Below are 26,247 nucleotides of genomic sequence, written 5' to 3' on the forward strand. Positions count from 1 at the left end.
AAAACATAACAATGAAAAAAGTACTTCTTTATTCTATACTTAAGGTACAATACCATCATGCATTACTTCTGTTTTTATTTTTACTGTGAGGTTTTGTTGGGGGGGGGTTGGGGGAGACAATGTATCTACTCTAAAATTCAGTTACTGCTGCTTTCCTAGATGATAATGAAATAGGATTTCTCATGAAGGGAATACAGATTAAAGTTCATTCATTTAATTTCATACTCAGAGTAAAACTCTAAATTTCCCAATGTTTTGTTCTCATATTGGTCTAATGTCTCAAAAGATATTTTTGCCTTGTTTCTTTTGCAAGTTCTCTGTTAAGGCTAATAAAAATGACTGGCGATTTCTCTTTATATTTGCCATCTCTTAATTCCATTCCGTTATTCCCATTTATTGCCTCTTGCACCATGGTAAAGTATCTCTTTCTGCCTCAAATGTTTACATATGTCAAATGCAGCTGCATTATTCTGTAGTGAATTGCCGAATTGCTGCTACTGTGGCAGCTGTAAACACAAGAGTGATGAAACAATGCAATAAATAGGCCCTAACTAAGCATATACAAGGATTTACAAATGCAACAGCAAGATTAAAAGTCACTCAGATAAGAGCATTAGAAAGTCTTTGGCTGACCTTTCCTTAATGGGTGGTTATGTTTCAGGTCAAGAACTTTATTTCAGGGGCTTCCCTGGTGGCACAGTGGTTAAGAACCCACCTGCCAGTGCAGGGGATATGGGTTCAAGCCCTGGCCCGGGAAGACCCCACATGCCTCGGAGCAACTAAGCCTGTGCACCACAACTACTGAGCCTGCGATCTAGAGCTCGCGTGCCACAACTACTGAGCCCGCATGTCACAACTACTGAAGCCCGTGTGCCTAGAGCCCATGCTCTGCAACGAGAAGCCACCACAATGAGAAGCCCGCGAACAACAACGAAGAGTAGTCCCCACTTGTCACAACTAGAGAAAGCCTGTGTGCAGGAACAAAGACCCAATGCAGCCAGAAATTAATTAATTAATTAATTAATTTAAAAATTATGAATATAATCCCAAAGACAGCAGTTATATTAAGGCACCAAACTTACAACAGAGAATGTCAATTCCAAATAATGTAAACAAGCAGGACCCTATGGGGCCTTCCCAGGACAGAATCCCTCTTCATGTCCTCCACCTGCCTCTTGTTTGTAGAAAATCTATAGGCTCCCAGGCCTCCCCTGAGTCAAAAAAGGATGGCTCAAGAATTAATGACTGAGGGGCAGAGTCAAGATGGCGCTGTGGGAAGATGCCAAGTTAGCATCTCCCCACAACTAGGGTGCCTGCCAGCCGTTGGTGGGGGACTCTGATGCCCAAGGAGACGGGAGGAACCACCAAGTGAACTGGTAGGATGTGGGGGGACTGAGGGGGAAGTGAAGTGGAGGCCAGACAGGATCAGTGCCCTTGAGGCCAGGGAGATAAGGAGAGGTAGGTGGGAGGGACCCTCCGGGAAGAGCAGGAGAGGAGCAGAGGGCGATTGCTTGGCCCACTCGGGCTGGGGAGCCTGCTGAGCTCCCACACTGGTACCCCCCCCCCAAAGCCCCCTCTAGGGTGCATGGGTCTTTGGGCGCATTGGAGGGAGGCCGGGGAGATCAGGAGAGGCAGGCAGGTGGGGCCCTCTGGGACCAGAGGAGCAGGAGAGGAGAGGAGGATGTTTGCCCCACCCTGTCAAGCCCACAAAGCTTGCTGGGCTCCCAGGTGAGGTCCCCCGCCCTCTGAGACCAGCGGTAGGGGGCACGCCTGGGCCCCTTCTGTTCCTTGAGCCTAAGCCTCACCCCCCACAGCCCCGACAGCCTTTTCCAGCCCTATGGGTCCTAAGCATAGGCCCCACCCACCACCTAAACCTTGCCCTTGCTTAGGCCCCACCCTCCACAGCCAAGGCCTTTACCCCCTTTTTTTTCCTCTTTTTTTCTTTTTTTTGTTTTCCCTCCTCCTCTTTTTTACTATTGTGGTACTGATGTACCTTCCACTTGTTGACTCATCTATATTTTTATTTTTATATTCTTTCTAACATATCTGTTAGTTTCCTAGTCTAATTTATTTTTTAGTTTGTTATTGTTCTCTTTTGTTGTTGTTGTTTTTCCACCCCACACGGCTTGTGGGATCTTGGTTCACAAGCCAGTGGTCGGGCCGGAGCTTCTGTGGTGGGAGCTCTGAGTCCGGACCACTGAACTAACAGAGAAACTCAGACCCCAGGGAATATTCATTGGAGTGAGGTCTCACAGAGGTCCTCATCTCAGCACTAAGACCCAGCTCTACACAACAGCCTACAAACTCCAGTTTTGGAAGCCTCAGGCCAAACAACCAGTAAGACAGGAACACAATCCCACCATAAAAAGAAAAAAAAAAATAAAGAGACAGCAAAAAAATATGTCACAGATGAAGGAGCAAAGTAGAAACCTACAAGACCAAATAAATGAAGAGGAAATAGGCAATCTACCTGAAAAAGAATTCAGAGTAATGATAGTAAAGATGATCCAGAATCTGGGAAATAGAATGGAGGCATGGATTGAGAAAATAAAAGAAATGTTTAACAAAGATCTAGAAGAACTAAAGAACAAACAAACAGAGATGAACAACACAATAACTGAAATGAAAAATACACTCGAAGGAATCAATAACAGAATAACTGAGGCAGAAGAATGAATAAGTGAGCTGGAAGACAAAATGGTGGAAAGAACTCTGGAGGAGCAGAATAAAGAAAAAAGAATGCAAAGAATTGAAGACAATCTCAGAGACCTCTGGGACGACAGTAAATGCACCAACATTCGAGTTATAGGAGTCCCAGAAGAAGAAGAGAAAAAGAAAGAGTCTGAGAAAATATTCGGAGAGATTAGAGTCGAAAACTTCCCTAACATGGGAAGGGAAATAGTCACCCAAGTCCGGGAAGCACAGAGAGTCCCATACAGGATAAACCCTAGGAAAAACACACCAAGACACATATTAATCAAACTAACAAAAATTAAATTCAAAGAAAAAATATTAAAAGCAGCAAGGGATAAACAAAAAATAATATACAAAGGAATCCTCATAAGGTTATCAGCTGATTTCTCAGCAGAAACTCTGCAGGCCAGAAGGGAGTGACAGGTTACACTTAAAGAGATGAAAGAGAAAAACCTACAACCAAGATTACTCAACCTAGCAAGGATCTCATTCAGATTCGATGGAGAAATCAAAAGCTCTTCAGACAAGCAAAAGCTAAGAGAATTCAGCACCACCAAACCAGCTTTACAACAAATGCTAAAGAAACTTCTCTAGGTGGGAAACACAAGAGAAGAAAAAGATGCACAAAAACAAACCCAAAACAATTAAGAAAATGGTAATAGGAACATACATATAGATAATAACCTTGAATGTAAATGGATTAAATGCCCCAACCAAAAGACACAGACAGGCTGAATGGATACAAAAACAAGACTCATATATATGTTGTCTACAAGAGACCCACTTCAGACCCAGGGACACATACAGACTGGAAGTGAAGGGATGGAAAAAGATATTCCATGCAAATGGAAATCAAAAGAAAGATGGAGTACCAATACTCATATCAGATAAAATAGACTTTAAAATAAAGACTGTTAAAAGAGATAAGAAGGGACACTACATAATAATCAAAGGATCAATCCAAGAAGAAGATATAACAATTATACATTTTTATGCACCCAACATAGGAGCACCTCAATACATAAGGCAAATGCTAAAAGCCATGAAAGGAAAAATCGGCAGTAACGAAATAATAGTAGGGGACTTTAACACCCCACTTACACCAATGGACAGATCATCCAAACACAAAACTAAACAAGGAAACACAAGCTTTAAATGACACAACAGACCAGATAGATTTAATTGATATTTATAGAACATTCCACCCAAAAGTGGCAGAATACACTTTCTTCTCAAGTGCACACGGATAATTCTCCAGGATATCACATCTTGGGCCACAAATCAAGCCTTGGAAAATTTAAGAAAATTGAAATCATATCAAGCATCTTTTCTGACCACAAGGCTATGAGATTGGAAATCAATTACAGGAAAAAAAACTATAAAAAACACAAATAAATGGAGGCTAAACAATGTGCTACTAAATGACCAAGAGATTACTGAAGAAATCAAAGAAGAAATAAAAAAAATACATAGAAACAAATGACAACAAAAACACGATGACCCAAAACCTATGGGATGCAGCAAAAGCAGTTCTAAAAGGGAAGTTTATAGCATTTCAATCTCACCTTAAGAAACAAGAAAAATCTCAAATAAAAAATCTAACCCTACACTTAAAACAACTAGAGAAAGAAGAACAAAGACAACCCAAAGTTAGTAGAAGGAAATAAATCATAAAGATCAGAGCAGAAATAAATGAAGTAGCAATGAAGAAAACAATAGCAAATATCAATAAAACTAAAAGCTGGTTCTTTGAGAAGATAAACAAAATTGATAAACCCTTAGCCAGACTCAACAAAAAAAAAAAAAAAAAAAAGGGAGAGGATGAAAACCAATACAATTAGAAATGAAAAAGGAGAAATCACAACTGACACTGCAGGAATACAAAGGATTAATAGAGACTACTACAAACAACTATATGCCAATAAAATGGACAACCATGAAGAAATGGACAAATTCTTGGAAAGGTACAATTTTCCAAGACTAAACTAGGAATAATTAGAAAGTATAAACAGACCTATCATAAGTAATGAAATTGAAACCGTAATGAAAATCTTCCAACAAACAAAAGTCCAGGACCAGATGCCTTCACAGGTGAATTCTATCAAACATTTAGAGAAGAGCTAACACCCATCCTTCTCAAACTCTTTCAAAAAACTGCAGTGGGAGAAACACTCCCAAATTCATTCTACGAAGCCACCATGACCCTGATACCAAAATCAGAAAAACAAATCACAAAAAAAGAAAAGTATAGACCAATATCACTGATGAACATAGATGCAGAAATCCTGAACAAAATACTAGCAAACAGAATCCACCAGCACATTAAAAGGATCATACACCATGATCAAGTGGGATTTATCCCAGGGATGCAAGGATTCTTCATTATACGCAAATCAATCAATGTGATACACCACATTAACACAGTAAGGAATAAAAACCAGGTGATCATCTCAATAGATGCAGAAAAAGCTTTTGACAAAATTCAACACCCATTTATGATAAAAACTCTCCAGAAAATGGGCATCGAGGGTACCTACATTAACATAATAAAGGCCATGTATGATAAACCCACAGCAAGCATCATACTCAATGGTGAAAAACTGAAAGTATCCCCACTAAGATCAGGAACAAGACAAGGATGTCCACTCTTGCCACTCTTACTCAACATAGTTTTGCAAGTCCTAGCCACAGCAATCAGAGAAGAAAAACAAATAAAAGGAATACAAATTGGAAAAGAAGAAGTAAAACTGTCACTGTTGGCAGATGACATGATACTATACGTAGCAAATCCTAAAGATGCCACCAGAAAACTACTAGAACTAATCAATGAATTTGGTAAGGGTGCAGGATACAAAATTAATGCACAGAAATCTCTGGCATTCCTATACACCAACAACAAAAAATCAGAAAGAGAAATTAAGGAAACACTCCTATTTACCACTGCAACAAAAAGAATAAAACACCTAGGAATAAATCAGTCTAAGGAAGTGAAAGACTTGTACTCAGAAAACTATAAAACAATGATGAAAGAAATCAAAGATGACATAAACAGATGGAGAAATATACCTTGTTCTTGGATTGGAAGAATAAATATTGTGAAAATGACTACACTTCCCAAAGCAATCTAAAGACTCAGTGCAATCCCTATCAAACTACCAATGGCATTCGTCACAGAATTAGAACAAAAAATTTTACAATTTGTATGGAAACACAAAAGACCCTGAATAGCCAAAGCAATCTTGAGAAAGAAACACGGAGTTGGAGGAATCAGCTCCCCGACTTCAAACTATACCACAAAGCTACAGTAATCAAGACAGTATGGTACTGGCACAAAAACAGACATATAGATCAGTGGTACAGGATAGAATGCCCAGAGATAAACCCACCCACATATGGGAACCTAATTTACAACAAAGGAGGCAAGAACATACAATGGAGAAAAGACAGCCTCTTCAATAAATGGTGCTGGGAAAACTGGACAGCTACATGTAAAAGAATGAAATTAGAACACTCCCTAACACCATACACAAAAAGAAACTCCAAATGGGTTATAGACTTGAATGTAAGGCCAGACACTATAAAACTCTTAGAGGAAAACATAGGAAAAACACTCTTTGACATAAACCACAGTAAGATCTTTTTTGAACCACCTCCTAGAGTAATGGAAATAAAAACAAAAATAAACAAATAGGACTTAATTAAACTTAAAAGCTTTTGCATAGCAAAGGAAACCATAAACAAGACAAAAAGACGACCCTCAGAATGGGAGAAAATATTTGCAAATGAAGCAACAGACAAAGGATTAATCTCCAAAATATACAAACAGGTCATGGAGCTCAATATCAAAAAAACAAACAATCCAGTTAAAAAATGGGTGGAAGACCTAAATAGACATTTCACCAAGGAAGACATACAGATGGCCAGAGGCACATGAAAAGATGCTCAACATCACTATTAGAGAAATGCAAATCGAAACTATAGTGAGGTATCACCTCTTGCTGGTCAGAATGGCCATTATCAAAAAATCTACAAACAGTAAATGCTGGAAAGGGTGTGGTGAAAAGGGAACCCTCCTGTGCTGTTGGGAATGTAAACTGATACAACCACTATGGAGAACAGTATGGAGGTTCCTTAAAAAACTAAAAATAGAACTACCATATCACCCAGCAATCCCACTACTGGGCATATACCCTGAGAAAACCATAATTCAAAAAGAGACATGTACAACAATGTTCACTGCAGCACTATTTACAATAGCCAGGACATGGAACCAACCTAAATGTCCACAGACAGATGAATGGATAAAGAAGATATGGCACATATATACAATGGAATATTACTCAGCCATAAAAAGAAATGAAATTGCGTTATTTGCAGTGAGGTGGATGGACCTAGAGTCTGTCATACAGAGTGAAGTAAATCAGAAAGAGAAAAACAAATACTGTATGCTAACACATATATAAGGAATCTAAAGAAAAAAAAAAATTGTACTGATGAACCTAGCTGCAGGGCAGGAATAAAGATGTAGACATAGAGAATGGACTTGAGGACATGGGGTGGGAGGGGAAGCTGGGGCGAAGTGAGAGTAGTTAGCTAGTGGGAAACAGCAGCATAGGACAGGGAAATCAGTTCAGTGCTTTGTGATGACCTAGAGGGGTGGGATAAGGAGGATGGGAGGGAGGCCCAAGAGGGAGGGGATATGGGGACGTATGTATGCATATGGCTGATTCACTTTGGTGTACAACAGAAACTAACACAGTACTGTGAAACAATTATACTCCAGTAAAGATCTATTAAAAAAAAATTAAATAAAAAATAAAAAGAAATGTAATTGTGAATCACTATATTGTACATCTGTAACATAGAATATTGTGTATCAACTACATTTCAATTAAAAAATAAATTTAAAAAATATGCATGAAAAGGATACACAATGAAACATCAAAAGTTTCTTGAATGTAGAGTTACTTTGCCTGGATGTTGCCCAACTTATATGTTTTCCCACGTGGAATATAACAGAAACTAACAGAGTATTGTGAAGCAATTATATTCCAATAATTAAAAAAAAAAAAAAAAAAGGCAGTTGAGGGACTTCCCTGGCAATCCAGTGGTTTGGACTCCGCGCTTCCACTGCGGGGGCATGGGTTCGATCCCTGATCGGGGAGCTAGGATCCCTCAACCTGTGCAGCGCAGCCAAAAATTAAAAATAAATAAAGGAATTAATGACTGAAAGAATGTGAACATGTACTTACAAAAAAACAGCAGTTGGGCTAGGAGAACTGGTAACAATTTAAACAGTAAATCTGCCACAAGGTAGTCACAGAATCTTTATTTCCTCACTGAAGAACATAGATAAGTGTCTGATGCACAGTCCTGAGTTGTTTTACAGATACTAAAACCACCACCAGACGGAAGAAGTTAACTGCATGATAACCATGAGCACATAGTCCCCAGACTGACTGGAACCTGAGGATTGATAATGTTAACCCCTGTGACACACCCTGTTACGTCACCATAAACCAATCACAGAACTATGTATAAGCTGATCACGCACCTGGAGACTCCCCTCCTTCACCTTGCCTTTAAAAGCTCTTCCTTGAAACCCATTGGGGAGTTCCGTCTTTTGAGCACTAGCTGCCCATACTCCTTGCTTGGCCCCTGAAATAACCTTCATCACAACCCACTGTCAGGAGATTGGATTTACTGTGCGAGGGCAAGTGGACCCAAGTTTGGTTCAGTAACAATAAGATCCTACAGGTTCTCCCATACCACGTAAAATTAGGAGATAAAGAAAAGTAGCACAAATAACTCAATTCCTGTTCTAGAGACTGAGTTAACCTGGAACTCTCCTGATTCTTGAAAGTTTCATTTCAATTCTGTAGTTACCATAGTACATTGATAATAAATTCCTTCTTATATCAAGTTGAACTGAATGCCTGCCAAACACAGCTTAGATGGTTCTAATTAATTTAACTTCAATGTCATTTAAGTGTTTTAAAACTTAAATAGCACGTCACACTTAATGTGAAGTACTTACTAATTATTCTTTCCAGTGGTGGACCAACAGTGGGGCAGGGAGAGTGGTTTGTCTAAGCTGTGGGATAAAAGAAGATGCATTGTCTATGGGAAATTTGTAAGCAGTGATAAAATCAATTCAATGTTGGCCTGTTTTATTTTTCAAAAACTCATTTTGTGTTGGTAATCTTATTAATATCACTGATTAAACATTCTTCTTGAAAAAAATCATTTGTTGGTCGAGAAAACTGCTATAGTTAATACTGATTGAAAACATATAATTCAGCTTCTAATTAGTGCATTTATGTTACTTATAGTTTAGTAAAAATTGTAGTGCATGCAAATGTGAATTTGGAGAACTCCCAACAATACATTGAGCCCTAGACACAGCACAGCTTTGCCACATGAGTCCCCATGGAGAGTTAGTTCATAAAATTCAGAATCATTTGAGCTAACTCAGGGTACAATTCACAACTCTAAGCCTTGTGGTGCTCCACATTCTATTTCAATGTTTAGATATAAACAACAATAACACAGTGGCTGTAAATACAAAGAAACAGAACTCTCATTACTTCCATGAAATCACTGTGCATAGCATTCTTTGAACCGGTAGAGTGCACTTTTTGGCAGTGTTTATCATTTTGTATTTATGTACTTTTTTCAAAAAATACATTAATGTAATAAAAATCCTTTCTCTTTCCCATTTCTTATACTATATGATTACTTTCAATTATGTATATATGTTTCTTAATTTATGTATTAATTTTATTTTTACTCACATGATTATTAATATAAAATAAAATGTCCCATGCCTTCCTTTATGGCCATTGTCATTATTTGTCTTTTTTCTTCATGATTATTAATGAAGAAGCTGGTTAAAAATGATCTACTAACAAAAGTGTCAAATATGCCCTGCTCCTTCTTCCCTAAGAAAGTCAAGCTATGGAGTAGAGGTAATATGAAAACATACACACACACACACACACACACACACGCACACACACACATACACACCTAAGTAAGATAAAAATATGTGAGTTAGCTGTGAAAAGTATGTTTCATTATTTTTATTCTTAAATTTATCTTTCTGAGTCAGTAAAATTCTAATATCTCAATATTTTATAACTAACTACTATTTCCAAAATGGCATGAGTATTTGTTTTCATTTCTATCTTCTTTATTTCTATTTTCTATAAGTTGTTTCTACAAATGCTTTTAAAAAAGGAAAAATGGCCACCAGCACCTGTCTGGTTTTGAGAGGCAAGATCTTATCACTGACAGCTAATCAATAAAAACAAATGAAAAGTAATAACGTCAGACTTGAGAAGTAAGGTTTTTATTCCCAGCCTGAAGCGAGGGTTCACCAATATGCTAAAATCAATCAATCTTTCCCTCAGACTGAACCTAAATCCTAATCGTTAAATCTTTAAAAGTACCACATGCAGAGCATTCTGCTGCTTGCACTCAGAGCACAAAATAAAACAGACTGTCACTGCCATTCTCTCCCTTCGGCTCTTATAACCAAGACAGATCACTGTGCAGGATAAACCTGACCCTGAGAGTAGAGGGAGCAAGGCATCCACACAACTTTTCTTGCTAAGCAGATTATAAGCAACCTCCTTGCACCCACTGTGATGAAAGTCACTCTGAGGTTTCTGAGAAGCAGGCAGTAAGCTGACTAAATGCAAAGTTGGATAGTGATCAAATACACTGGAAATAATGGCCAAAGGGCTGGGGGTGGACTTGCATATGCATCATAATCTATCACTAATAAGACATGAAGCAGAGTGCGTACCTTTGCTGGAAATTGTTTACTTCATCATATGAGAGAAACAAAAATCATAAAAGCTTCACAATGATGTTAGGAAATTTTCTTGTATATGCAACTTGCATATATTTGATTTTTCAAAAAAATGTTAAGAAGCCATTATTCTCTGCATGCATCTTAATTCTGCTTAATCATGAGTCTGCCCTGACCCTTGCCCTTTAGCACTCTCACAGAGTTGTCCTAATCATCCAACACAGTTAATTAGAATATCAATGCACTTAAAGAAGTCAGAGTATGCAGTATAATATAGGATATTTGGCAAAACTAATAAGACACATATTCTCATAAGAGCTCCAAAACAATCTTATTTATTTTATTCACTAATTCCTTCTTACATATAATAGAATAAATGTTTACTTACTTGCCTTCACATGATCAGATTTCAATGACTAAAAGAATTATTTTTTTACGTAATTTCTCATAGGACAAGTGAAATATATCATTTAGCAAATAGGATATTTTCCAATGACAGTTATGTCAAAAATTATTTCTCTGCAGAATGGGTAAAAAATAACTTGGTTTTCTACAGTTCTATTCATTTTAGTATAGTCTGTTAATGGGTTAAGTCATTTAGCTTTCATTTTATCTTCTTCTGGCATTTTTTCCCTCCACCTCTGAGAAAAATACCAAAACTTTGATTTCCATTCTAGAGAGCAAAAGAAGAGAAAAACACCTTATTTCAGAGAAAAGTGATTGCACCTGCAGCAATGTTCCTGACAACAAACAGCATGAAGAGTCCGCCTCTCTCTCCTTTCCAAGGCCTCCACATTCACTGTCCTGAATTTATCTGTCTTAATTCTATTATGTTCTTCAAAATTTGGCCATAGGATGGATTCAGAGAATCACAAGTTATTGGATCTCGGTAGGCCTGGAGAGACCATCTGATTTTATGCCCTATTATACCACTGAGGCACCTGAGGCCCAGAGAGGGTAAGAACTTTAGGCAGGGTCATAAAAATTTACTTTTCATAGTTACCTGCAATCAAACAGACCTAAGTTTACCATCTAGATGCTTTTAGCTCAATCTGTCTTCTATTTTTCTATATCTTATCTATCTATCATTATCATGTATCTACATAATAGTGTGTATGTAATGACCAAGTACTTGCATTTACCCATTATTGACCCATTGACTTGACTTAATTCAATGGTAGCCAGGCTTTTCTCCCCTCTTTAGGCTCACTCTTAAGCTTAAGCAAGCACAAAGAATAGCATTCTCCCTTAAACCTCATTCGAAGAACTGACTGACTGCAGAAGAGAATATATTCCTGTTAAACACTTCTATCATGCCCTCTCCTCACTTCCATCTGCTTGCCCCACTCCATCACAGAGTGCTTGCTAGCCCTGCTTACACTTCCCTATAAAAGAAAAGCCTTTTTTCTGACTAATTTTGAGACATTTCTAGATCTAGTGTTCCAAGTATTCTCCCTACTGCAATAGTCTCTTTGGATAAAGTCTCAAAAGAGACTCCTCTCAAAATAGCAGTTTCTACTCATCAGTTACCAATTTCTAACTTCATTCCTTTCCATATTCCTGTAGTATGAGTTTCACACTTTCAGTTTACAAAAACTGCCCTCTTCAAGCTCACAAGTCTGTTCTAATAGCCTATTCTTAATTCTCAACCTGCCTGTACTCTTACAATGCAACTGCCCCTTTTATATAACGCATGTCTTGGCTTTCATGAGAATAATATTTCTACTTTTCCCTCGTGACTATATCTAACAGTGTAATATACAGGACCTTCAGTCCTTCATTTCCTTGTCTCTTCTGTTGATACTTTTCCTATTTGGTCACAATTGATCAAAGTTTCTTTCACAGATTCTTATTCTTGAGAAATTATAGTTCTTTTTTAATCTGGAGCTTCCTTTCAAAAAAGGTTTACTTTTTAATGATCTTCTGAGATATTTAAATTATAATTTTCTATCTTCATAGGTAAATATATAACCCACATGTTGACACTTATTCCAAAGTTTTGACCATGTAAGTCAAAATGATGATATTTCCGTAGAAATAACATATGCAAGCTGCTGACGATGAGCTAAGGTAATCCACAGTAAGAGAACTTTCGAATAGCTTCTGAAAGCTCTTATAATTTTTACAAGGTGTGGTATCTCTCCACAAAATTTTCAATATTGAACTATGTATTTTGTAATTTCTTTGACATTCTTAAGTAGTAGTGACTCTGTGGCAAGTTCACTAATTTAGATACAGATTTATTCCAATATGGCTTGTAAATAATATCCTCATTGGAGCTACTCCACCAGATGAAAATAAATCTGTGAAATAATATATTTTTTCCTTCAGTAACTGTGTGGATTTTGAAATTTAAATGTCAGCAGGTTGTGACTACTTCCAAACCAAAACACATATTAGCAAGGCAACAACCACATGCTTTTTGTTTTGTTTTGTTTGCAGAACTGTTTCTCAAATATAGGTCCACTGATCACTTGTATCAGGCTTACACATGGGGTATGTATGTGTGTATTTTAAATACAAATCCTTGGGCTCCACACAGAACAACTCAATTATAATTTCCTGGATGGGGGCTTGAGTCTTTTTTTTAATAGGCGGTCCTGGTGATTCCTCTTATGTACCTTAGAGTATGATGATCACTGACATTGAAAAATGAATTAATTTAACTCATATTTAACCATATCTAGAGGGTGTTAAGAGAGAACACAATCAGTGAGAAAGCATACTCAGCTCTCCATTTAGCCCAGTAAGGCACATCAGCTGTAGGTCTTCCAAGCTTTAAAATCCTCCACTGTCATTGGTCTCAAATCTGCTAGCACCTATAACAGTAAGGACCCCAGAAGACACTGCCATGGTTGCCACTGCTGGGTGGGGTGGCAGAGACAGCAACAGACCGAAGGGCCCTGCTCACAGGTTGGGAAGTGGGCGTGCTTCAGGTTTCAGTCCTTTCAGCAGAAGCAATGGTTCTAACCTTGCAGCTGTTTCACTCATACCACCTGAAGTCCTAGCCAGTCTTTCTGGACAGCATCCCCATGACCTGAGATGAATCATACCTCCCAACATCTCTTTTGAAAATGAAATGCAAATTATTCTCTATTCAAAAGATATAAAATTTTGCATATGACATCTTCAGATCCAATGGGTAAGCTTCAGTGGTCTTTATATCCTTTGAAATTGTCTGTACAATATTGTCAGTTCCTATGAAATTTTGCATTTCAGATTAAGAACTGCATCTGGTATACTTTTTTGAGTCTCTTAAGAATTAAAACGTTTTTCTTATTTCCTAGTTGGGCCAATAATTTTACATGTCTTAGCCTAAGTTTACTCATTTGAAAATGATGTTTAGCTAACCTCAGTCTTCAAAATGTATTAATTCAATTTATTGTTGTATCCCAACTCCTAATATATAACAAAGTGGCATATTAATATTGTCTAATTTGTATTGGATTAATCAAATGGAAGACTAAGCACATGCTCTAGGCAGCAGCAAAACAGGCTCCAAAATGATTTTGGAATTAATTGGATATTAAATATATTTTTAAAAGAAGCCACTATAGGAAATAAACTATTACTAGGGTCTTTTATTTTTCTTATATAATTAAACATTTTTGTCACTGAATTATAAATGGCTGCAAGAATCTCCACATATTTTTATATCTGGGGCACCTAAATGCCTAATCATATATATGCTAATTTCTTATGAGTAGACTTTTACTTAGTCATTTATTCTTTGATTATATCAGTAATAACTGATTATATAAATCTAACAATTAGTATTGGCATTTAATTTACAACAGATGCTCTAGCCATGACCTAAGGTAATATACTGTCATTCTGTACAGAAAACACTCATTTTCAATTGTTTTTCGTAAGTTAGCAGACCTGCTATTCTATTTCTGAATATATGGTCATTACTGCATAATACTGAATCTGTATAAAGCCGGCGAAATGTTATCAGTTAAAATGACACAGGTTCTCTATTTATAAAATGGGCATAACTGATTGCTAAAATTTTACATATATTTATAGAGATAATGAATAACCACAGGGGTTGAATTTAGGTAATTGTTAATGATTAAATCATCATTTAAAATCAAGTAAAAAGGTAACTTTGAGATAATACTATTTTAGTCATAGAAATCATAGATAAAACCTTTATGGTAAGCTAAGACAAAGAAAGGAAGGCAAAATATTAAAGCCAGTTGAAATATATGAAATATGGAAACTCTATATTATTGAAAGGGATATTCTGTATGCATAAATCATTTTAATCCAATATGTTAAAACAGGTTTTGAAGTAAGACTTCCAAGGTTACATCAATAAGAATTTAATAGCAAAATAAAATGAGTATCATAGAATATTACTCTACTATTTTTACAATACAAAGTAGCCATTTTTTCCAATTTTATTGACTGATATTTCAATTCTTTATGATGGTTCAATTGAAGTCACTGGAAAATGATAATATACTTTGCATCCGATGTGTGAAACATCCAAAATGAGACATTAGATTGTGTCACTCTTTCCAAAGTAAAAATATAACATGATTCACATATGAAGAGTGCTACTGACTAGACTTCAATGTTTATTTTTGTTACATTTATAACCTTTTGCAAGGAGGTGATGAATTTGTTACCAATTATATATACATACCTCACCTTTTCCTTGTAGTAACCACCAACATAAATTTGTGAAAGGGATTATCATAATTAAGGGTACAATCTACAGTAATAATTTCCCCTCTGTACAAAGTTAACTGAAACCCACATGGCGTGACTTTTCTAAATGAGTTTGATTAGTATCCAATACAATAAGAAAAATAATTTTAGCTAAGTATTCTCAGAACTTAACCATGATGGGTGAATAATGGCTGCAAGCAGATGTCTAAAGCAAAGATGACACAGTTAACATGTATATACAAGGTGGTAATGAAATGAGGCAATAATGTAAATGAAATATAAAGAAAATGAAAGTTCAATGCTAATATCTGGCATAATGTGATCTTAGTAAGCATTTTCAAATAATAAAAAGAGGGTCTTATTATTTTCAGAATTGGCAAAAAATAAGATATTGTGGTCTGTGATAAATCTTTGTACACTGAGATACATAGCAGAAAAGTGAAAAAATTAAAATGAGTAATTGATAAATTAAGCAGTTAGCAATTATATATATATATTTTTTTCACAAAAATAAAATGTGCAAAACATCTGAGGCATAAAATATAAAATCAGTAAAATCAATACAAGTTCATTCACTGTACCCTCTCCCATTCAATGTACATTTCTACTTTCATTTATCTTCCCCTCTCTCTCTCTCATCAAACATCTTAAAAATCAGTTTATATTTAAGATCTTTAATTTCTTCTTTCCTATTCACTTTTCAATTACTGCAAATTTTTTCATGGCGCTCTCCTCTTCCTTTTAATATCCTTTATTAATAATTCCACATCTATATTTCCCATTTCAACACTGATGTTTCCAAATCTACAGCTTCATCTCAGAACTCACTATTGAGTATCTGACCTACATTTTCAGTTTAGAGTGCTATTAATACAAAAAATTTAACCTAATCCGAATATAAGTGAAGAGCTTAATCACCATTTCCCCTTTATCTATATTTTATAACTTACCATTTCTCGAGTCATTATTAGAGATCAATAATACTATTCTCTCTTCTCCTCTTCCCACATTCCATTAGTCATAAGGTGTGACTTTCTCTTTTAAATACCTATGCTTCTGTTTTTTCATTCATTCCATTAATCTTGTTTTAATTCCTAACTTCTCTAGGATCTCCTATCTTTTGGATTTCACAAAAATTCAATCTATGCTATCAGGCTGATGTTTGTTAAAGACATAATGACCATATTCCTCCCTTAATATTCTTCATCAATCTACAATGTCATCATGAGCCTTTGGGATAAAACTATTTATTGTTAGTCTCTATTTGCACAGTGAGTAAAATGTAATAGTTGATTGGAAATCCTTTTTTTTTTTTCAGCATTATTGTAATCTCATTGATACTCACAGTTCAGTTAAATCTGGGGAAAATTTGAACCTATATACAAAAGCTCAGGTGGTAATAGGACAGGCATTGGCAGTAATGGCAAGAATTTTGCAATGGCAGGAACATTTGACCTGTGGAAACTTTACTGCAAACGGCTCAGAGAGAGAAAAACACTGGTAGATATGTGTCGTGCCAAATGTGGGGAAGTCAGTATAAATTAGGGTAGAACAAATGGTAGTCTATCTTGTTGTCTGGGTAGTTATGTGTGTAATTAATGATTTTACTCCCACCGTCATCACCAGTAATTCACTTTTTCATTTGCTCAGTAAGTACTTTTACAGATGTCTGTTATTCTTGGGCACCATTCTAAGCATGGGAATCCATGAGGAAGACATTTGAGTCAAGAGTAGAGGATTTAATGGAGTGGGATCATAGAGATATAGGAATAGGGTGAGGTGGAGAAGATCATTCTAGCTATTAAGGGTAGAAAAGGCTTTTCGGAGCAGTGTCCACTGTGCACAATGAGCAGAGAGACAAGTGTGACTGGAGTAAAAGGGAAGTCAAAATAATTTGCTAAGCTTTTTATTTGTTGGATTAAAACCTTAGAAGACTGGCCCTTAAGTTGCAAGACCCAGGAATCTGGAGAGTTAAATGTTTCTTCTTTCAGATCCTACGTCCTCGGATATAATTGGAGATGACCTCAATAATCAACCATTATGATCTTAAAAGAAGAGTGCCAGAAGGACTCCTAAACACAAACCCTCGATATGAGAATTATAATGGAGGGGTTTATCTTGGTGAGCTGGAGGATTTTTTGGTTTGAATCCTCCAACATATAAATCTTCCAAGTCTCTGTGCATCATATCATTTATAATTTAGTCTTTTTTAAAAAATTGCTTCCCAGAATTGCTCTTCTTCCTTTGAGAATTCTACCAGTAACTCAAGATAGGGTATTCACAGTCATATTTTACTCCTCTCATGTATAACTATTAAAACATCATATCTTATTGATTTCAACAGTAACATGTAAAAAGGAAGAACAAACCTGACTCCATATTGGATCTATTCCTTTAGCTCTAACCTTTGTGCTCTGTTGCCTGTGCTCAGTCATGCTCGCTCTGCACTTTGGAAAAGAATGTTGCCTATCACCTGAAAGATACATGATAGCCCATTCTCAATGCCCTGCCTCCCAGCCTTGACCTTTTAAGGTATAACACTTTTCCATTCATATAAAGATTAAAAAAAAAAAATGCAGAACAGAGAATAACATTTGGCTTGTTGGAGGTTTATAGGAACATCTTCACCAAACCTACATGGACAGCTGCAAGAACAAAGGATTATCACATCCCCTCCAGGGATCTGGCCTGAACCAGGAAGTCTGCAACAACCAGCCACACTCCCTCCCTTTTTAATATAAAAGAATTCTAACTTAGGTAAAATGATTCTTTGGACACTAGTTCACCATCTTCTCAGTCTGCTGGCTTTCCAAATAAAGTTGTTATTCCTTGCCTCAACACCTTGTGTCTTGATTTTATTGGCCTGTTGTGCAGGAAGCAGTACGAGTTTGGACTCACTAACAATACTCATTCTAACATATACAATTTAAATATAATGCTTAATTTTACGAATAGGTAAGGGCACATATAATCAAGCTCCATGATCACATATTAAATAATAATTTTGGTAACCAAAATATAAATAGCATACCATTCACTGTTTTCTAAGTAGCATTTCCTGCTCTACACACAGGCTAATACTCCAAGGCACTTCAGCAAACATATCTGTGTTTCACAAAGGATTGACCTTTTGTATAATTGGATAAGTTTTCACAATATGCTGTGAAAGCTCGTAATACTCAATATGTAAGACATTGCCTCTTTTAAGTGTCTGAAATTCAACCATAAATATTTGGCCTAAATGAGGTCTTATATGAGATGTCAATACATAGTGACTTATCAGATTTTTCCCCTTATAACCAGCATTGCACATGGGATGGAAATTTTGATAAAAGAGATGAGTGAATAATCATATTTTGAGGGCACTGCCTCAGGTGGGCAGACCTCAGAGGGTAACTGGGTGTTATATATTAAGCAGCCAGTATATTAGAGGAAAACTCAGGACTTAAGTGGTGGCTTAAGTGACAGGAGAGGAGAAAAAGATTTTAAGTAAGTTTTATTTATAATTATTATTTTTGCAGAATATGTATTAAAGCAAGTGTTCCTTGAATGCTTTTTTCCATTTATTAAAGTGATTTCCATCAGTAAGATAATGCGACTTTGAATAGTAAGGTGGTTTTATATGGAGGTTTTAAGGGAAGAATGTTGATTTGGAGGGGCATGAAGACATATCTATGGGTTATCAAGTTTATCATCTTGCATTTACCAAGGTGGCTCTAGGGATGGTGACACGAAGATAGCTATGAGGGAATTCAGTGGAACTCTCTGAAGACTAGGATTAATGTCTACCTCCAGTGAAGCAGAGAAGGGAATGCTGATGAGACAAGTTTTTATATGAATATTTTAGCATGCCACATAAAGTAATACTACAGACGATGTTCCTACAATCTGTCTTTCTTTGCCTCGTTTACTGTAAGCTTTGTGACCTGCACTTTAAATTATTTGCCCTCCTTGGAGATTTATGCTTAAGTTAAAATTTTGCTTAGTTATATGGTATAACATTGATTTAAAAATCCTTGTATTTCAAATTTTCTCCTTTGAGCACTTCTTATTACAGTATATTTTAAAAATGACTATGCTGGCTCTGAACAGTACTGTTTTGTTCTAACATGGTTTTTGTACATGATTTCAAATTGAAGTCATTTTAAAAACTGATTCTACTTCCCAGTGACAGCTCATGTAATTAAAAATAAAGTTTCTATGATACATAGAGGACTGACATTGTAAAATACCACTTTAGTCATCAGGTCTTATTTATTAATACCTGTTTTTTATTTAATAGCCAGCTGTGACAACAACTTCAACACTAATGCCAACAACAAATAATTGTGTACTTTATCAACACTGCCATGAGTTTGTGTGTGTGTGTGTGTGTGTGTGTTGTGTGTGTGTGTGTGTGTATCTTATGAATGTACATATTTGTGGAGGTCATTTTATACAAATTTTACTTGGGAAGATTCTTAGTATGAGTAGGCAGTTTCAAATTTTCCACACTTCATAAATAATTCATACACTTACATCTTGTCCACTGCTGTTTTGTTTATTTAGCACTGTGATGTGATGATGAGCATTATTGAAAGGACACAGGTTCTTTGTCACAAGGGAGACAAGTTCTGGAATAAATGGTTGTAATCGTAATTTTGAGTTTCTCCAAAAGTAGAGATGAATTGAAATGACTTCATTGTCAAGAAAGTGATTATCATGAGCACTAAGTTCCATTTGTGACTGGACTTAACATTACAGAAAGGTTATGATCATATTAGCATGTTTTTCATTTTTATTCCTAATCAATCTTGTATTGGTAGTCTTTTGTGCTAATAATTGTCAAGATAAGTCACAGTGATGAAACAAGGACTGGATGACATAAACTAATTGTTTAACACTAAATATGTTGATCTCCTTTAGAAAGACATTATTTTATTTTTCAGATGCACAATATCCCCTAGAATGTTAAACAATTTCTCAATGAATGACTATGATTTAGAGTAATACCAAAATAATTGTCTATGTTTAGCAATGAAACATCATCAGAAACAAGCCTTTTTTTTTACCTTTAAAGAATACAGATGAAACTACTTTATAGTACTTTAGGATACAGAATGAAAGTAAGCACTATCAATTAATGTATTTATACATTATTATACCATGAAGGAAGGACAAGACCAGTGAAGAGAAAGAATAGTGTAATAAAGCCTAATGACATATGCAGTTATCAAATTGGTCTTTGATTTTAAAGAACCCAGACTAAACAGTGAACCATGTAACACAAGATTTAGCTGACATACTGCCTCACCACCCTTTAGAGCTGGTACTAGTTGAAAACTGCCTTCAGCCATTTTTTGTAATAATTGTCATGTTATTTTAATAATAAAAATGGCCTTATATTATTAGAAATTGATGAGAACTGCTATGGTCTGAATGTGTTCCCCCTAAATCCATATGCTGAAGTCCTAATGCCCAATGTGATGGTACTGGAGGTGGGGCCCTTGGGAGGTACTTAGTCTGCGACTCAGAAGAGGGCCCTCACACCCAACCATACTAGTACCCTGATCTTCGACTTCCAGCCTCTAGAACTGTGAAAAATAAATTTGTTTTTTATAACCTAACCCAGTCTGTGGTATTTTGTTACAGCAGCATGAATGGACTAAGGAACTTTGTTTCTTCTCCTCACTACGTCTCTAACAGTTTACATGGTACAACATAATAAAGTTTCTAACAGAATCCTACTGCCAATAAAAATAGGTAGCAGGCATCATGAAAGCAGACATACAACCGGTAAGGTACCCACTTTATTTCTTTTGAGGCCCTCTGATAAGAAATGCTTTGTAAAAGTATCAATTTGAGTAGAATACAGCCATGTTCTTACAGTAAGATGAGACTCATTATAGTCCGGACTTCTTAACTATAATGGATGCAGTTTGCTCTTTTGACAAAAAATTATCTATAATGTGACTTTTACTATTATAATATTAAAACTCATTGCTAATGTAATAGGAAAGAACAAATCTGACTCCATATTGGATCTGTTTCTTTTACCTTAACCTTTGTATTCTATTGCTTTTGCTACGTTAATCACTAAAGCAATGGTGCCTACAGCTTAAAGTATACATAATGGCCCATGTCTGGGAACCCTGTGTCCCATGCCTGAGTGTTAAGCTAAAATACCTTTATTTAGCTCACAGGATACATCTTGACCTGCCCCACCTGTGAATGGCTACAGGAAAGAAGAAATTAACATCCCCTCCAGAGTCTGGCCAGAACCAGGAAATATTTGGAACAACTTATAGCCATTTTTCTTTACCTCCTCTCCTCCCCCTTTTTGATCTATTAAAGAAACTAGCATCCAAACCTGGGCAAGATGGTTCTTCAGGACTCTAGTACACCATCCTCTTGGTCTGCTGGCTTTTTGAATAGAGTCACGATTCCTTCCCCCAACAACTCTTCTCTCATTTATTGACCTGTTGTGTGATGAGCAGTAAAAGCTTGGCTTCTGTAACACTAATATAAATTTCCTATACACTTTATTTAAAAAAAAATAAAATGAAGATTTTGTCATGATGTAAGGGAGAGATAAAAGAAACACGACTTATAGCATAATTATGCCTAAATTCTCAGGTATGACTAAACTGATACACATAATAGACAGATGCATACACCAATTTATAAGTGAAATAGATTGTTTTAAAAAGTCCTTTTGGGGGGCTTCCCTGGTGGCGCAGTGGTTGAGAATCTGCCTACTAATGCAGGGGACAAGGGTTCGAGCCCTGGTCTGGGAAGATCCCACATGCCGCAGAGCAGCTAGGCCCGTTAGCCACGATTACTGAGCCTGCGCGTCTGGAGCCTGTGCTCCGAAACAAGAGAGGCCGCGATAGTGAGAGGCCCGCACACCGCGATGAAGAGTGGCCCCCGCTTGCCACAACTAGAGAAAGCCCTCGCACAGAAACGAAGACCCAACACAGACATAAATAAATAAATTAATTAATAAATTAATTACTTAAAAAAAAAAGTCCTTTTGTACAAGATGTATAAGAAAATTTAAAAGCAGAGGTATAAGTGGACTTTAGAGTAAAAGTAGTTATTGGGAAAAGTAACAAAGCACATGATTTAATTGTATATGATAAGAAAAAAGAAGAGTAAGCTTAAATTATGTCATGATAACATGTTATAAAAAAAAATACTGAGAAATCAAGTTGAAGGAGGAACATGAAGTATGCTATTCCTGCAGATGACTTGGAACTTATTTATAAGTGCAGTGACAAAATAATTATTGATATTATGATGTAGGATGGTAAAATGATGAATTAGCACAGAAAACCTATCTTCTGTTTTGAAATCCTATAGTATACTGAGAAATATATCCAGCCTCCAGTGGATAAAAAAGACCTTGGAGGCCATATTGTTTGATAAGTGATAAAGAATAGAGGATTAACTGGGAAAAGAAGCAATGGGTGAAATGCTATGATTGTTTGTATGGAGAACTCTGGGGAGAGCATCACAGTAAGATTGGAAAAAAGCAGACAATGCAAAAAAACATAAAAAGAGTCAATATACAATTTTTACATTAATATTTTATCATTGTGCTACAAATGTTTAAATATGCAGAAATAACAAAAATGAGAAATATTTTGAAAATTACCTTTACTAATGAGATTAAATAATATTGTTGCACTGCATGTGTCCTTCCAAATTTAAAATTTCCTGTTCAAAGGAGTCTCAAAAATCTGCTCAGTCTTATTTGAGTATAAAACCTTTTGCAATTAGATTAAATTTGCATTCACCTCAAAGTCACTTTTTATTCCAATTTTTTCTATAAAGAGTGCCAAAACATTCTACACCATGTTTTTACATCATAAAAGTACAGAAAGCTTAAAATTAATAAAGCATAATTTTAATAGCATCCAAATAAGAACAATGTAGTTATAAATCAGTGTATGTAAGTATATCCTTTTATAATGCAGTAGAACTGGAAATTTTTTTTTTTTTTTTTTTTTTTTTTTAGAACTTAACAAACTAACCAGGATTTAATTTAGTGATGACAAAGTACAGAGGAAGTCTGGTGACAAAGGACCCTGCCTCTCCCTAATATTGATATACATATGTATATGTATGTGTATGTATATACACCACTTGACGCCATATATATGTCTATAAACATGTGTATAACCCTAAAATATATGTAATGTATTTTAATATCTGTGTGTATCTGTATATATGTATACAGATGTATGGCTTCAAGTGGTCCAACCTGCAAATATACCCACTGTTTACCCTTATCTATAAAGATGTAAATGCCAGATCAATGCTGTGTGTTTCTATAACACATAAGCCAACACTTTCTCATCTCTTTGTTCCTTCTATTGATACTCTTCGCCTCTGCCTTCAACAAAGAGAGAAATAAGGAATATGTGCATCATTCAATGCACCTAACTTGAGATTAATTAAAGACAACGTTGTTTTAGGCTTAGTCACGTTCACGATCTATGTATGAGTTTAACTTGGAGAGAGGGGGAGCTGGTAGCTCCAGCGGGGAGTGCCCTTGCCAAAGACATGGTGCTGGAGACCTACGGGAATCTGGTCTCTGGGAGTATGTGCTACTCTCCTTTGTACTCACACTCTGGCCCACAGACCACCTTTCCAGTCTCAGCTGTGGGATGCCAGGGAGCCTCTGGAGTACTCAATGATGTCATCCTTGAGATTTCAGGGTTAAAGATTTGTAATCTCTTTGCTCACAGGTATGTTACACATTTCACAATTAAATGGTCTAAACTAAATTGTAAATGGGCAACTTCCCTCACCTCCCTCACAGCAGTGTCAGGGCTGTGGGCCCTGTAGTCTGACTTGCTGTTCATACTTCCTGAACTTGTTCTTACCTGCTGGAAGATTTTTTTTTAAATTCCTGGCCATTCTCCTCCTTCCCTTTATTTTGGATATCCATGTGTTAAAGTATGTGTTTTTATTCTGAACTTCTAACATTTGGGACCTCGCTGATCCTGCAGAGACTGCTCCTCCTAGAGCTAGCTAATTCCTCCATATACTTTTCCCCATTGGGTGTGCCTTTCATATGCAAACCAGCCATTCCAGAGACCAGACCCCTCAACTACTGACTTTATCAAGTTCTCATACTTCAAGACCCTTCTCTAGATACCAGGCAACTAAGGACAGCCCCTGCACTCTGAACTGCACTGAAATTATCCAAACTAGCTAATCTTAAACCTACTTAGCCTGCTTGCTTCACCTGGCCCACTCCTCCCCGTGAAACTTACAATACAGTCTTTGCCTACCCTTCCTGCCTCCATCCTCTTGCCTCTGACTCTACCCCATGTAGCCCTGTGGAGCATGGCGTGCCCTCATCTTACAGAACCATAAGTAACTATCTCTTCAACGGCAATCATCTGATCTGTTGGCCTCATATCAGGATACTAAATCCTACATTTTAAAACAATACCTGAAAGTGTTAATGAGATGATAAATATTAAGAATTTAACAAAGCAAATCAGCCATTTCCAGAAATCAGGGTATCAGTGCACCCAGCCAGATGCAATCTTTAAGTTGGAACGATGTGGAGAGTCATGGACAGAGAAAGAACAATGCCAAGGAAGGGCTGTCCAGGTGAGCAAGTAGAAAGCAGGTATTTGAGGGGCCAAGGTGTTAGTAAGATCCCACTTACCTCCCCTGGTGGGAAACTGGAAGTTTCTTGAAGATTAATGTTGTTTTTAAATAATGTGTCTATGAAAACCATGGTCATTCCCTTCACCTTAATATGATTGATCCCTATTTTCCTTGAAGTTTCAGAAGACCTGATTAAGCACTTTGCATATATCTGGAAAATGTTACATTATTTTTAATATTTAAATTTAAATTACATTTAGATATTTAATTATTGTTGGTTGAATAAAAGTGTTATAGTAACACTTAATAGTGAATAAAATATTTTTTAAAATTTACTTGAGTTAACTGTTTTAGTCCTTTGTGTAGAAAAACCTATTAAAAGTCTTCTGAACTGATTATGAAATTCTCAGTTATTCAAAGGAATGCTCTTAATATTATTAATACCATAGATAACATTCCTTGATTTGTGAAGTCTCTCACTGAGATTCTTGGTTACAATGATGTGTCAAATATGAAGAGGGCAATGTAATGCCAAAACACCTGATGCTATTTTTTTTATGTTGGCTCAATCTATGGTTCTGACCAATACAAATAGTGGGTCTTTCTCTGCACAAAAAAGTAGCTGAAAAAACATTTTTTTACATGCTTCTGAAACATATTTTACTGTTTTAAATATTAAAACAACGTTTCCACTGAGACTTTTTACTTTCTTATGGACATTACAAATTCTGGCAGTAAAGCTTCAATTTTCAAGCAAGATGCTTTCATCAACTGGTAATGAAAATCTGCTTGACTAGATCTTATTATACAGTTGACACGTATTTGACACAGAGTTGACACACAGCTGACACTATATGACACCCATTTGAGATCTTTCACTCTCTTGTACATTCTTCTCTAAACACTGTCAATGCTTAATGGAATAAAATTATTTCATTAGATTATCTTCCATAATTATACTTGTTCAGCTGAAAAAGTATTTTTTCAATATTATGGGATTTCCACTCTTGTTTTTCATATTCTCTATTATTCTGAAGAAAAGTAACCTTCATCCTCCAGATGGTAGAAATATCTTATGCCTTTCCCAACTTTTTAAGCATATTTCCTTGCAAAATGTTTAATCTTGATTTTCCCTCTAATTAAAAAAAGAAATGCAGGCATGTTTGTAACTATGCATTTGTTAGTAAAATTATAAAACCTATTTGGAAGTATCAGTTGAAATATTATTCATACACTTTTTTCTTAGACGGCATTTGTAAAATGAAAACTAAATGTTTTTTTTCCCTATGTATATGTTTTGAATCACATGAATGTTGCAACTATAAGTAAAGACTGATATAAGTGTTTTGTATTGGCAATAAAAATACACAGGCATCTCTGCCACTGGAGAAGTGATTTTCCCTATTAGTGAGCAAATCCTTGTATGTAACAAAATTACAGCCTTCCTG

At 36.1% G+C, this 26,247-nt stretch overlaps 1 protein-coding gene across 3 annotated transcripts in view; it reads right to left on the reverse strand.

Annotated features, from left to right (window-relative positions):
* Positions 1 to 26,247, reverse strand: part of LOC309627547 (bifunctional heparan sulfate N-deacetylase/N-sulfotransferase 4) — an 865,109-nt gene that overhangs the window by 682,352 nt on the left and 156,510 nt on the right. Inside the window, exon 3 of one of the 3 annotated variants that reach the window (XM_082389626.1) lies at positions 21,540 to 21,648. The exons of 1 other annotated variant lie outside the window; for it this stretch is intronic. The gene's annotated coding sequence lies outside the window, so the exon portion shown is untranslated. Of the gene's footprint in view, positions 1 to 8,731; positions 21,649 to 26,247 lie in introns of all 3 variants that reach the window. One more of the 3 variants, XM_082389624.1, reaches the window with a different exon arrangement.

The sequence above is a fragment of the Balaenoptera borealis genome (assembly GCF_965194805.1).
Source record: "Balaenoptera borealis genome assembly, chromosome: 4".
In the NCBI taxonomy this organism is placed as follows: Eukaryota; Metazoa; Chordata; class Mammalia; order Artiodactyla; family Balaenopteridae; genus Balaenoptera; species Balaenoptera borealis.